We start from the raw sequence: 13,945 nt of genomic DNA, 5'->3' as shown, positions 1-13,945 counted from the left end.
ATTCGTGAGTGGAACAGGGTTGCAGCGATCAGACAGTGGTACCTAAGGTACCCTCCGCCACACGTCGTTAGGTAGCTTGCGGAGTAGACGTAGATGTAGATCAGTACTGGTATTAGTAGATCATTGCTACAGTAATCCCTTCAACCATCACCTGCCAATGGTTGAAGGGATCACTGTAGCAAAAATCTACTAATACTAGTACTGATGGCCCCTGCTTTTAACAGAACCGAGGTACATTCGTCCTACACGTCGGTCAGCGGCCTGAAGATGGCGTAGAAAAACGCTGAAACTGGTTGCCCAATAAAATAAGATTGAAAATTCGCGGATGGAAGGTATTTAATTTGACATCCTCTATCGCACAGCCGGGATCTGCGGGTGTACGCATACTTCTTATCAAATATTGTTCCCTACAACAACGAAGTAGCTAAAGCAACTGATACTTTAAAGCTGAATCGAACTAGCCTTCAGAAGTCCTAACCAAGCGAAAAAAAAGTGTTGGCTATACACAGCAGTCCAGGGTACCGCGACGGGCATTAGTGAACAACACGATACCTCGCCGAGAGACGGACGATATCAATATTTGGAAGATTCCAGCCTCAAGATACAAATAACGGATGATGTCACTAGTAAACACGATAACAATATCAGAAGCAAAACTGGCAAACAGGTGGGACTTTCTCTAGTATACTGGAGCATTGAACGGGAAACATCAAAAAATAAATTCAGCAAATCAAAAACCAATTAAAAACATTTATGTACTAACGAAACACAAAACCAAAAATAATTAAGATTCACCAAGACACACTCTATTATGTAATACAGCTTTTATTAATTTACTTTGAAGCTATGGGTATAAATAACAAAACGTTAGATTAACTGAAGCTACCGATACCAGATGTTGGTTTCGTCTCATGACAGTAGTGTGCTAAATATATTGCGAATGTATATCCTCTAGAGATCACCCTGACACCATAACATTTGTTTTGAACCATAATCGTTGGCTTTGTAAGCTCAGAGCGAAACTATCACTTCTCACCACAAGCAAGACCTTAGGCTACGTTACACATAAAATGCCGTCACAAGAGAGCCAAAAACACATTTGAACCAAATAATTTTACGTGGATCACAAACATAGCTAGACGTTTATAGGTATATTATACGAAATAAAGCATACCCCTCTTCTCATCAGATCGCTGTCTCCATAACAGTACCATATGTCTAACAAACATTACGCTCCAAGGCATGGAATGTACAATGACAGTCGTAAACAATGAGGTATTCTAAACACAACACACCAGTAACGTATGTTTGACACATCTGAAACGCACAAAGATCGTGAGAAAAGATCTTCCCAATATTTCGATCCTCAGATTTAAGACCGCCGATCCACATCGACAAAGAATGAAAACTCACAGATTTGACTACATCTACAACATCTTGAGCTCCGACCATTCGCTGTTTTCATTTTGCTTCTTTTTTCACAGTTCGGTACACCTACTTTCTGTTTTAATTCTTGAATTGTGTCCCGTTTCTGAGCGGCTATCCATCGAGCTATCTCACCACTAAATAGGAGGTGGGTGTGATGGGAAGTTACGCTTGTAAGAAGAATAAAATCGCAGTCTTTAACACTGGTAGCATGCCGCGACAGCGTGGACGTGAACCGTATGTGCAGTTGACGGACTTTGAGCGAGGGCGTATAGTGGGCATGTGGGAGGCCGGGTGGACGTACCGCCGAATTGCTCAACACGTGGGGCGTGAGGTCTCCACAGTACATCGATGTTGTCGCCAGTGGTCGGCGGAAGGTGCACCTGCCCGTCGACCTGGGACCGGACCGCAGCGACGCACGGACGCACGCCAAGACCGTAGGATCCTACGCAGTGCCGTAGGGGACCGCACCGCCACTTCCCAGCAAATTAGGGACACTGTTGCTCCTGGGGTATCGGCGAGGACCATTCGCAACTGTCTCCATGAAGCTGGGGTACGATCCCGCACACCGTTAGGCCGTCTTCCGCTCACGCCCCTACATCGTGCAGCCCGCCTCCAGTGGTGTCGCGACAGGCGTGAATGGAGGGACGAATGGAGACGTGTCGTCTTCAGCGATGAGAGTCGCTTCTGCCTCGGTGCCAATGATGGTCGTATGCGTGTTTGGCGCCGTGCAGGTGAGCGCCACAATCAGGACTGCATACGACCGAGGCACACAGGGCCAACACCCGGCATCGTGGAGTGGGGAGCGATCTCCTACACTGGCCGTACAGCTCTGGTGATCGTCGAGGGGACACTGAATAGTGCACGGTACATCCAAACCGTCATCGAACCCATCGTTCTACCATTCCTAGACCGGCAAGGGAACTTGCTGTTCCAACAGGACAATGCACGTCCGCATGTATCCCGTGCCACCCAACGTGCTCTAGAAGGTGTAAGTCAACTACCCTGGCCAGCAAGATCTCCGGATCTGTCCCCCATTGAGCATGTTTGGGACTGGATGAAGCGTCGTCTCACGCGGTCTGCACGTCCAGCACGAACGCTGGTCCAACTGAGGCGCCAGGTGGAAATGGCATGGCAAGCCGTTCCACAGGACTACATCCAGCATCTCTACGATCGTCTCCATGGGAGAATAGCAGCCTGCATTGCTGCGAAAGGTGGATACACACTGTACTAGTGCCGACATTGTGCATGCTCTGTTGCCTGTGTCTATGTGCCTGTGGTTCTGTGATCATGTGATGTATCTGCCCCCAGGAATGTGTCAATAAAGTTTCCCCTTCCTGGGACAATGAATTCACGGTGTTCTTATTTCAATTTCCAGGAGTGTAGTTTACTGAACGTATACACTGAAGCACCAAAGAAACTGCATAGGCATGTGTATTCATAGATACGTAAACAGGCAGAACACGGCGCTGCGGTCGGCAACGCCTATGTAAGACAACAAGTGTCTGGGCGCAGTTGTTAGATCGGTTACTGCTGCTACAATGGCAAGTTATCAACAGTTAAGTGAATTTGAACATGGTGTTATAGTCGGCACACGAGCGATGGGACACAGCATCTACGAGGTAGCGATGACGTGGCGATTTTCCCGTACGACCATTTCACGAGTGTACCGTGAATATTAGGAATCCGGTAAAACATCAAATCTCCGGCATGGCTGCGGCCGGAAAAAGATGCTGCCATAACGGGACCAACGACGACTGAAGAAAATCGTTGAGCGTGACAGAAGTGCAACCCTTCCGCAAACAGTTGCAGATTTCAGTGCTGGACCATCAAGAAGTGTCGGCGTGCAAGCCATTCATCGATGTGGGCTATCGAAGGCGAAGGCCGATTCGTGTACCCTCGATGGCTGCACGACACATAGCTTTGCGCCTCGCTTGGGACCATCAAAACTGCACTGTTTATGACTGGTAAGATGTCTCGTTTCAAGCTGTATCGAGCGGATGGGCGTGTACGGGTATGGAGACAACCTCATGAATCCATGGACCCTGCACGTCAGCAGGGGTTGTTCAAGCTGGTGGAGGCTCTGTAATGGCGTGGGGCGTGTGCAGTTTAGGGTGATATGGGACCCCTGATACGTCCAGATACGACTCTGACAGGTGACACGTACGTAAGCATCCTGTCTGATCACCTGCATCCATTAGTGTCCATTGTGCATCCCGACGGACATGAGCATTTCCAGCAGGATAATGCAACACCCCACACGTCCAGAATTGCTGAAGAGTAGCTCCAGTAACACTCTTCTGAGTTGAAAAACTTCCATTGGCCACCAAACTTCCCAGACGTTAACATTACTGAACATATCTAGGATGCCTTGCAACGTGCTGTTGAGAGGATACCTCCACTCCATCGTAGTGTTACTGATTTACTGACAGGCCTACAGGATTCATGGTGTCAGTTCCCTCCAGCACTACTTCTGACATTAGTCCATGCTACGTCGTGTTGCGGCACTTCTGCGTCCTCTAGGGGGCCATACAGGATATCAGACTGGTGTATCAGTTTCTTTGGCTCTTCAATGTGTAGGTGCACTCTACAAAAAACCTAGTTCTTGTGGCTGCAATGTGTCTGCATTCCTAGCCGGCCGCGGTGGCCGAGCGGTTCTAGGCGCTTTAGTCTGGAGCTGCGCGACCGCTACAGTCGCAGATTCGAATAGTACCTCGGGCATGGATGTGTGTGACGTCCTTAGGTTAGTTAGGTTTCAGTAGTTCCAAGTTCTAGGAGACTGATGACCTCAGATGTTGAGTCCCATAGTGCTCAGAGCCATTTGAACCATTCTTTTCTAGGCGACTGATGAACTCAGGTGTTAAGTCCTGTAGTGCTCAGAGCAATTTTAGTGTCTGCGTTCGATTAGAAATCGTTGTCCACCACTATTACACGACGGAAGATTGCCGAGAGGCAACTACAACACAGCACACGGACCGCTCCTCAGACCCGACTGATACCCATTGAGACCGTGTACTGCATCCGTCCTGTACGTTCTGCGTGTATGGTGTGATTCCAACTCCCCCTCTCGTCAGTGTTCCGATGTCTAAACAGCCTCAAGTGCGGAAGAGCCGAACCCGACGATGTTACACACAATCCCAGATCACGTAAGAAACAGATTGCCTGATCGCTTGGTCTAGCAGGCAACCCTTGTCAGGGAACGGCCACCAGGGGGCAACAGCCTCGCGCCCTTACTTCTGGAATCAACCACTAGATGCCACTCTGTTCCGTGAAATATGTGGCAACATCGGCGGAACGCTTGCAGCTTTCCACTATTTGGCGTCTGTGAAGTACAGCTGTTTCTTACATACCAGTGGTTGTGGATCGAGTCGTCATGCGAGTATATCAACTGTGGAAGAAGTAGACGAACAAATCCTCAACTAAAAATGTTCAGATTTCCCATCAAACATAAAGAAAAGTTACGCGAGTGGATTTTAAATTCAGGTAAATCAATAAATTAGTTACGAGCAAGAATTAATAAAGACCCATAAACATTCGATACTATTTAAATTTTGTCGATGTTATACTCGATATAACGTGGCAGCCCTTCCTGTACAAGAATCATATCATACAATTTTTAAATGAAATCTTTGCTGCGATTTCGACTTTTTAAAAATGTCTATTCACTTCACTATCGTAATTTTGGGTGTTGAGTCATTTTTGTGTGCAATGTGAAAACTGAAACCAATATAACATCTTCTTCTTGTGGTCTTCAGTCCTCAGACTGGTTTGATGCAGCTCTCCACGCTACTCTATCCTGTGCAAGCTTCTTCATCTCCCAGTACCTACTGCAACCTACATCTTTCTGAATCTGCTTAGTGTATTCATCTCTTGGTCTACAATTTTTACCCTCCACGCTGCCCTCCAATACCAAATTGGTGATCCCTTGATGCCTCAGAACATGTCCTACCAACCAATCCCTTCTTCTGGTCAAGTTGTGCCACAAACTTCTCTTCTCCCCAGTCCTATTCAATACTTCCTCATTAGTTATGTGATCTACCCATCTAATCTTCAGCATTCTTCTGTAGCACCACATTTCGAAAGCTTCTATCGTCCATGTTTCACTTCCATACATGGCTACACTCCATACAAGTACTTTAAGAAACGACTTCCTGACACTTAAATCTATACTCGATGTTAACAAATTTCTCTTCTTCAGAAACGCTTTCCTTGCCATTGGCAGTCTACATTTTATGTCCTCTCTACTTCGACCATCATCACTTATTTTGCTCCCAAAATAGCAAAACTCCTTTACTACTTTAAGTGTCTCATTTCCTAATCTAATTCCCTCAGCATCACCAGACTTAATTCGACTACATTCCATTATCCTTGTTTTTGTTTTTGTTGATGTTCATCTTATATCCTACTTTCAAGACACTGTCTATTCCATTTAACTGCTCTTCCAAGTCCTATGGATAACAAAATGCAAAGCATAGTGTGGTAACATTTGGTAAACAATTTAAGAATCATTACCTTACAAGACCTTTCCCTTGGTACTTGAACATGGCTCTAGAGCTGAAATCGCAACAGTGAAATAAATGAATAATAGCCATCATCTAACTGCTAGGTCATCGGTCCCTCTAAATCCTGGTATATACTAGAGCGAACGAGTGTAAAACCTCGTTTACACTGCTGCAAACTAGTATTCATAGATACTTCGCCAATGTTCACTGCCATTCGTTTATGCTTGTGAACAAGCGTTTATACTGGAATGAATGGAGGAGAATAGAAGAGAACGACCATAGCATGCAAACTATAGACGCTGACTATTTTAATTTTTTTATCTGAGCGCTAATAATCCTCACACGGCTTTCACTTGAAAACAACACTATTTATAGTAACAGGTCATCGCGAGAGCGGATATCCCCAGTAATAACTGCGTAGCACATAAAAGCGTACTTCTGTTGCGAATATTTGCGGGTTGTCTTTAAACCGTACAAAGTAAATTTTTAACATAAATATGGTTTGCCGTCTGTGGCTCTTCAAAGTTGACACCGCCAACGTATGCTCGAAAAACACGCTTTCACTTGCATATTAACGCGTTTGCAAGCCCCCTTTCAACAACAATCCAAACTTCATCGTTTTGTGCCACTCTTACATCATTTACGATAAATTACATGCAAAGTAAAAGAATTTAAATTTGAAATGACTGGCACTGAAATGTGTCCAGCCTTAATTCGCATCATAACCGAGTGCGCATTTTGAAAACTTTCTAGTGTTCACCTGCACGTGGAGATCTTTTTTACCCCCATAATCCGTATCAGAAGAGCTGCATAGCAAAGAGGAAATAGACGGCATGGAAGGCGAGTGTAAAACCCTTGCGACTGCAATACAGTCTGCATTTAAACAGTAACTCGTGAGAAATGTTCGTGTGTTACTTTTCATTAATTTCATTTCGCATATGATCGTGAGAAATAAACTTGGTTTGTAGAATTACAGGAGCTAATCTACATTCTTAGATTGAAAACTCGGGAAAAACCACAGCCGATCATGAGCTACAGTCAGCTGCGTGACGAATGCATTTCGCGCGCAGCGCTCTAGCCGAACGCAAATCAGCGTCATTCATGTCACCGAAGATACAGCGTTGCCAGTTCCGCGACATGGGCATGTCACTTATTACTGTAGCGTCGCCTGTGACATCTGTTGACCGGCGGGAAAACTATTTTTACGGTTGCCTGTTCCGCGGTAAGGACGGCCAATCTGTTTCTTACGTGATCTGGGACACAATGGCGCCAGTGGCGGCGTCGAACCGTACAGACGTTATTATCTCGCAAGCGGTCGTTTGCAGACCCGTGTTTACTGGGACATTTCTGCTTCTGTTATTACGTACTTTCAGCCGTGAAAGTTTGCGCCGTCCTTTTTGATACACCCTGTATATCAATGATGAGCTGGGTTCCCAGTTATCTTTTCTACGTAATTTTAAAAGGAGTTATTCAGTCAGAAGGTGGTTTAAAGAACCCTCGGCCAGGCACTTTAGTGTGAACTGCAGAGTAATCAATTAGTGTAATTAGTGGTATTATTGTAAGCTGCCATTTTTAATACGGAATGTAATTTGACTGCCGGCCGCGGTTGTCTCGCGGTTCTAGGCGCGCAGTCCGGAACCGTGAGACTGCTACGGTCGCAGGTTCGAATCCTGCCTCGGGCATGGATGTGTGTGATGTCCTTAGGTTAGTTAGGTTTAAGTAGTTCTAAGTTCTAGGGGACTGATGACCACAGCAGTTGAGTCCCATAGTGCTCAGAGCCATTTGAACCATTTTTTTGTAATTTGATTAATTATGATAACATTTCATCTCATGCAAGAGCATGACGTATCCTGACACGTAGCTATGAAGATCATTTATTCAAAAATAAAATTTCATAAATGGAAATGGTACGTATAATTCTTTGGTTGTTTTAACTTGTCCCTTGTCTGTGGCTCGGAACATTATTTGGTGTGTCGTGACTCGTACCGAACTACGTATCCTGGGAAATCACTAAAACCTGCGCCAGGTAGTTCATGCTTTCTTTTGAGATATTAATTTCTGGATTTTTATCGGCCGGCCGGTGTGGCCGTACGGTTCTAGGCGCTTCAGTCTGGAACCTCGTGACCGCTACGGTCGCAGGTTCGAATCCTGCCTCGGGCATGGATGTGTGTGATGTCTTTAGGTTAGTTAGGTTTAAGTAAGTCTAAGTTCTAGGGGACTGACGATCTCCGACTATTTTAAGAATTTTCGGAGTCGACGCTCGCTTCGGAATTCTGCAGCGCCACAGAAATTTTATTGCGAGAGCTGACTTCGACATCAAGAGGCAGACAGCAAATAATTATGAACTGAAACTATCTAATCATTCTCTTTTATAGACTTGAGAATTCTATTAGGAATTAAAAGCATACCTGGTAGTGTGGGAGTTATTTCTCTTAAAATTGTGGGGAAGTGACTTCTCTCGACAAGAAGTTTCTATTCAAGTAACTAGATATTATTCACTTATAATGATTTAATTCGAAGTTAATCGGGATAGACGTTAAAATCACGCAGATTATGTTTGTAATCGTTGCCTCTGTTTTGGTAATGCACACCTTGGATCGAAAGGTGTGTATAGCACCTTCAAACACTAGAAGGGTTACAATACGTCGCGAATTTCGCCGACAGCCCGCGATTTTATGCTCGAAGACGGGTGTCCTGGACGAAGAGGAAAATGTCCGCGAAAAAGGTGGCTAGTAAGTAAAAAAAAAATGTTTTTACGCAAGTTTAGCCACTAGCCACCGATCAGGTGTTTCATAACTCCTGCAAACTTGACGATAGCCTTTGAAACCTGTGCTGATATTCAGTGTCACTTCAGAATCGCTCGACTATTTTCAGAACAGACTGTGGAAGCAGTGCAATAATCGATTCTTTGCGATTGTTCCAGTTTTCCGCTGTAGGTATATGATATTCTTTGGTCGTGCGAAATTTACATTCAACTGTGTGAAGTGTAATTTTCGTGTTGTATTTGCACAGAATTTGAAATTTAAAATGTCGAATGGAAAAGTACATTTTCCAGAAGAATATATTGATGTGTTTCCAAGTATTAAACGTAAAAGAAACGAACATGACGTTATTTGCAAAGTGTGTGGGTAAGTACGTAACAGTAAAAAATGCCTATCATTTGTAGAAAGCATACAAATGAGTATTATAATTGATCAGATTACTCAACTGTACGTGTATAAACACCAAGTCTCCTGCAATTTTATTTTCTGACGATAGTTTTCAGTCAATAAAAAAAATATTTTCACCGTGCCATCACGGCACGGGTGACTATAGGTTGAAAGAGTTGTAAAAAACGTGTGTTTTGAGGCGTAAAAATGTAGTAGTTGTGACACTTCGAAATATAGCGTAATATATTCTGCACTTTTACGCAATAACGTACATAAACTAAAATGTTAATTCGCGTGCTTCTTGGTTAAATGGCAACTAATCCTAAATTATTTCATTACAGTTGCTACATTTCAATCGCCAATGGAGCTCTCAATGACCATGTAACAAGCAAGAAACACAAGAGCTGTGAATTCTGTTTCAACTTCCAAACAGCTGACCAGTTTTTTTTTAGTGCTAATCAGACAGAATCTAAGAAGGTTGCTGCAGCAGAAGCAACATTCGTGTTTCATGCTGTGAAACACCACCATGCATACAATTCTTCTTCTTGTACATCAAAAATCATTAGTTCAGTTTTCAAGTGCAAAAACTACAACTGAAGAAATTGTTAACAATGTTATAGCACCTTTCATAAAAGACAATGTTAAAAATGTTGTTGTTGTTGTTGTTGTTGTGGTCTTCAGTTCTGAGACTGGTTCGGTGCAGCTCTCCATGCCACTCTATCCTGTGCAAGCTTCTTCATATCCCAGTACTTACTGCAGCCTACATCCTTCTGAATCTACTTAGTGTATTCATCTCTTGGTCTCCCTCTGCGATTTTTACCCTCCATGCTGCCCTCCAATACTAAACTGGTGATCCCTTGATGCCTCAGAACATGTCCTACCAACCAATCCCTTCTTCTAGTCAAGTTGTGCCACAAGCTCCTCTTCTCCCCAATCCTATTCAATACCTCCTCATTAGTTATGTGATCTACCCATCTAATCTTCTCTAGCACCACATTTCGAAAGCTTCTATTCTTTTCTTGTCTGAACTATTTATCGCCCATATTTCACTTCCATACGTGGCTACACTCCATACAAATACTTTCAGCAACAACTTCCTGACACTTACATCTATACTCGATATCAACAAATTTATCTTCTCCAGAAACGCTTTCCTTACCATTGCCAGTCTACGTTTTATATCCTCTCTACTTCGACCATCATCAGTTATTTTGCTCCCCAAATAGCAAAACTCCTTTACTACTTTAAGAGTCTCATTTCCTAATCTAATACCCAATTTAATTTCAGTACATTCCATTATCCTCATTTTACTTTTGTTGATGTTCATCTTATATCCTCCTTTACTGCTTCCTCAATATACAGATTGAATAACATCGGGGAGAGGCTACAACCCTGTCTCACTCCCTTCCCAACCACTGCTTCCCTTTCATATCCCTCAACTCTTATATCTGTCATCTGGTTTCTGTACAAATTGTAAATAGCCTTTCGCTCCCTGTATTTTACCCCTGCCACCTTCAGGATTTGAAAGGGAGTGTTCCAGTCAACATTGTCAAAAGCTTTTTCTAAGTCTACAAATGCTAGAAACTTAGGTTTGCCTTTCTGTAATCTTTCTTCTAAGATAGGTCGTACGGTCAGTATTGCCTCACGTGTTCCAACATTTTTACGGACTCCCCTAGGTTGGCTTCTACCAGTTTTTCCATTCGTCTGTAAAGAGTTCGCGTTAGTATTTTGCAGCCGTGACTTATTAAACTGATAGTTCGGTAATTTTCACATCTGTCAACACCTGCTTCCTTTGGGATTGGAATTATTACATTCTTCTTTAAGTACGTTAAAAATAGTCTATCAAAAGTTAACTACGTTGGGAGCAGTACAGATGCTAGTAATCACAAGCATGTAAAAATGTTAGCTGTTCTGGTCCAATACTTTGACATTACACAAGGTGTAATGTCAAAACCCTTTATAGACACCATTAATGCTTGGATTAATTTTCCTTGTAAATTGCAACTTGTTTGCTGACAGAATTAGTGTTTGAATTATGGTAATTAAGAAGATTTTGCTGACGTGTAGAAAGGTGAGGGGACATTGTGTGACTCCAGGTTTCAACCACATCATCAAAATTACCACTGTAAAGTAATGATGAAGATTCGACTGAAATGCAAACAAATGACCACTTGCACAACATATCGGTCCGTGTTTCAACCACATCTTTATGATCACCGAATTTTGTCCTTGATTTTCGTCCTTGGATTATGGCAACCCGAAACATGAGGAATTAATTAAATAACCATTTTGCATAGAGCGCCAGTGTTGCAAACTTTCCCAACAGTAAGTATCTCTGGTGCTGGCTTCTAGTAACCTCTCTGGTCTGCCACTGCCGAAATGGCGGCCACTGTGAGTCGCTTAAAACGTGCACGAGAATCATGTTGGCGCAACGGCGTATCCGTTTCCATCGCTGTAATGACGCGGTCATTGCGGTGGAAGAAAGCGATCAGCGCGCTGGAATGAGCTTTGGAACGAGTCCGGACAAGTTAGCAGGCTATCAGGCAGCTGCCGTTTTAGCTCCAGGCTCAATAGCGTACAGTAATGCCGCTTCAGACCGTTACACAGTCGCCATTCGCAGGTCACAAATAGCTTGTTTACTTTTCCAGATGCAAGTACAAAAGAATGTTTCACACATACTGTTTACTTACTTTCCAGAATGACATATTTCTTAGTAAATTACTCTCGTTTTCAAATGAAAATATATACCACCATGTGTTGTGAGTACAGATCCCTGTTTAAAATGTATTTACCTCCTATTTTTTTTACAAAAAAAGAAAAACCGATAACAGTTACTGTTAATATCTCCATTTATTGAAGGCTCTTCAACGGCCAGGTGCATCATCTCATTTACACTACTGGCAATTAAAATTGCTACACCAATAAGAAATGCAGATGATACACGGGTATTCATTGGACAAATATATTATACTAGAACTGACATGTGATTGCATTTTCACGCAATTTGGGTGCATAGATCCTGAGAAATCAGTACCCAGGACAACCACCTCTGTCCGTAATAACGGCCTTGATACGCCTGGGCGCTCGGATCGTGTGTACAGGTACAGCTGCTCATTCAGCTTCAACACGATACCACAGTTCATCGAGAGTAGTGACTGGCGTATTGTGACCAGCCAGTTGCTCGGCCACCATCGACCAGAACCAGACGTTTTCAGTTGGTGAGACATCTGGAGAATGTGCTGGCCAGGGCAGCAGTCGAACATTTTCTGTATCCAGAAAGGCCCGTACAGGACCTGCAACGCGCGGTCGTGCATTATCCTGCTGAAATGTAGGGTTCGCAAGGATCGAATGAAGGGTAGAGCTACGGGTCGTAACACATCTGAAATGTAACGTCCACTGTTCAAAGTGCCGTCAATGCGAACAAGAGGTGACCAAGACGTGTAACCAATGGCACCCCAAAAAGTAGTGTGTAATCCTAGGGACCGATGACCTCACCAATTTGGTCCCATAGGAACTTACCACAGATTTAAAAATAAATAAATAAATAAATCCTTTTCCGAATTACAAACAGCACCGTACAACAACATTATGATGAGCGTTTATATGGTCTTAACGTAAAACACAAAACACGAATGGTCAAACACCGTACATCATATAATAAGTACAACAATAGGTGAAGAACAAAATTGCAAATAACATCAAACAAAAATTTGAGAAATGTAGCATACTCACAAACGATGTTGAAAAAAAAATAAACAAAATAAAACGGGATATGACAAGCACTGTACTATCAACAGTAGGTACTATAGTGGCAGCAGAACAATGATATAAAATTCACAATAGAGCAGTGATGAAAATTTAATGTACAAACAGAGGTCTGTACTCAAATTGAAACACAAAATTACGCACCTGGTTACGAACTGGGCTGATGCCATGTCAACAGTGAAACCTCGGCAACTGATAAATTAAATTTGGATGCTGGTGGCTTTCAAATAGCTTGTGAGCAACTTCTATTTATGAAAACGGTGGGGGTAAAACATAGTGGGGACGGTGTGACCTCTCGCAACCAATTTCTTACGCAAGTCTGATCATGCAGTCGTGTATTTGGAACATGCCAATAGGATGAGGTTAAGGTCCGCTACTGCAGTTGTGTCCTTGTCGCACTGTCCAGACGTGATAACTTTCAACCATCTTCAGCCATACCGAGCGAGGTGGCGCAGTGGTTAGACACTGGACTCGCATTCGGGAGGACGACGGTTCAATCCCGCGTCCGGCCATCCTGATTTAGGTTTTCCGTGATTTCCCTAAATCACAACAGGCGATTTCTGGGATGGTTCCTCTGAAAGGGCACGGCCGACTTCCTTCCCCATGCTTCCCTAATCCGATGAGACCGATGACCTCGCTGTCTGGTCTCCTTCCCCAAACCAACCAACCAACCAACCATCTTCAGCCGGTATAGGTGCGCAGAGCAACACCCGTGTCATAGCAGCTCCGAGACGAACACGGTATAGGTGCGCAGAGCAACACCCGTTTCATAGCAGCGCCGAGACGAACACGGTCCAGAAGAAATGTTCGGTTGTATGGCCGCCAGGTGGCTGCTCTTAGAGGGCTGAGAGACATGCCATCCACAGTTCCTAGCGTGATAAGCAGACTTCCGTATCGTCGATGTGAGATCCGTATGAGGGATCAGCAACCTTCACACGCTGCGTCACATGTGACGGTTGCTGTATGTGGACAGGTTACTCCTGTAGCCGAAATTGCAGATCTGAAGATGGTTCTAGAGGAACCGAAACCGGTCATGTGAATATACATTTTTGCAATCAAGACGGATTATCTTTAACTCAGTAAATGTTTTAAACAGTAAAACTG

The 13,945-nt window shown here is 43.7% G+C and overlaps 1 protein-coding gene across 1 annotated transcript in view; it reads right to left on the bottom strand.

Moving 5' to 3' along the window:
* LOC126295469 (pleckstrin homology domain-containing family G member 5) overlaps window positions 1-13,945 on the bottom strand; it is a 1,663,439-nt gene that overhangs the window by 1,123,561 nt on the left and 525,933 nt on the right. The window lies entirely within an intron of this gene.

Source organism: Schistocerca gregaria, chromosome 11 (genome assembly GCF_023897955.1).
Source record: "Schistocerca gregaria isolate iqSchGreg1 chromosome 11, iqSchGreg1.2, whole genome shotgun sequence".
Lineage (NCBI taxonomy): Eukaryota > Metazoa > Arthropoda > Insecta > Orthoptera > Acrididae > Schistocerca > Schistocerca gregaria.
This window is presented reverse-complemented; position numbering and strand designations above follow the sequence as displayed.